The sequence below is a fragment of the Rhineura floridana genome, chromosome 14, assembly GCF_030035675.1.
Source record: "Rhineura floridana isolate rRhiFlo1 chromosome 14, rRhiFlo1.hap2, whole genome shotgun sequence".
Taxonomy (NCBI): Eukaryota; Metazoa; Chordata; class Lepidosauria; order Squamata; family Rhineuridae; genus Rhineura; species Rhineura floridana.
In genome coordinates, this window is record NC_084493.1 from 24,324,727 (window position 1) to 24,326,063 (window position 1,337).

The window sequence follows — 1,337 nt, forward strand, 5'->3', positions numbered from 1 at the left end:
GGAGAAATTTGCACTAGAATGGTGAAGAATTTTCATGAGGATTTTTCCCTCCCACACAAAACAAATCAGAAATTGCTGCAGAAATGTGGAGAACTGAATTTAAGATCAGAAGCATGAGAAACTGAGAGAAGTGACATTGACAGATCTTTCCATCTCTAGTCTGATCAATGCTGCTGACTGAAGGTGGGAGGCTCATGTGGTGGAATGCTCCCGTAGCAAGCTGGGGTGTGTGTGAATCCTATACATACAAAACCCATCTGCATATGTTGGGGTGAGGGGAGGAAGAGCTCTTCTCCCTAAACATGTGAGTTGCCTATGCAGAAGTAACATTCTGTATGGATGAATGTTCAGTCAAGACACCGTAGCTCAGTGGTAGAGCATCTGCTTTGTATTCAGAAGGTCCCAGGTTCAATCCCTGGCATCTCCATTTAGGGCTGGGAGAGGACCCAGCCTGAAACCCTGGAGAGCTGTTGCCAGTCTGTGCAGATAATACTGAGCTAGATGGACCAATAGTCTGACTCGATATAAAGCAGTTTCCTATGTTCCTGTGTTTCCCCCTTTAATTTTAATAGGCCTGTCCTGTCCCCTAGGAGCTCACAATCGAAGGCACAGGCTGTAGGCACACTAGAATGGTTTTTCTGGCTGCATTTTGGAGGGACTCTGCCCTCCGCTGGCCACACCTCCCTTCCCCACAGCTGACTTCAGACCTTTCAGGACTACCCACAGCAAAATGTTGGGCCACTCACTGTCCCTGGCTGAGCCTGCAGCAAAGCGTTTCCATTGGCCACACCTGGAAGACAAATGGGTTGATCTACCAATCAGTTGTGAAATCTGCCTGAAGCTGACTTAAAAAAAACGCACTTGAGCTGATGTGACCAGGTTTTAGAATCAAAAAAGGCAGTGTTTGACTAGCGTCATGTGACCCCATTTTTTAAAAAAGAGGTGGAGACGCACTGGAACAGGCACACTAGTAAGTGTGTCTCTACCCACAAAGATACTGACAATCTCCAGTGTTTGATTGCAACGTTACTCGGGGATACATTACCTTTGAACATGGAGGTTCCATTTAGTAAGCCTGGATGATAGCTTCTGTTGTGGACATATCACATTCCTTGAGCGTTTGGAGTGTACTATCTTGTTCCATGGAAAATGCGATTGTTCCCCAAGATAGCACAGCCATCACAATTCTGATTGCCATTGGCAATGTGGCAGCCTAAGTGTTCACCAGCTGGCTGTGTGGCTTGTATTGTGAAAGGCAACGAAGGATGTTATCCTTCCCTAATAATAATGTCTGCACATCATGGTGTGACTTGGGAACAAAATGGCACGGTGTGGGA

At 46.3% G+C, this 1,337-nt stretch overlaps 1 non-coding gene across 1 annotated transcript; it reads left to right on the forward strand.

Moving 5' to 3' along the window:
- Nucleotides 1-355: 355 nt before the first annotated feature.
- Nucleotides 356-427, forward strand: TRNAT-UGU (transfer RNA threonine (anticodon UGU)). Its single transcript has one exon. It is a non-coding gene; the product is annotated as a tRNA-Thr (tRNA).
- The last annotated feature ends 910 nt before the right edge of the window (nt 428-1,337 follow it).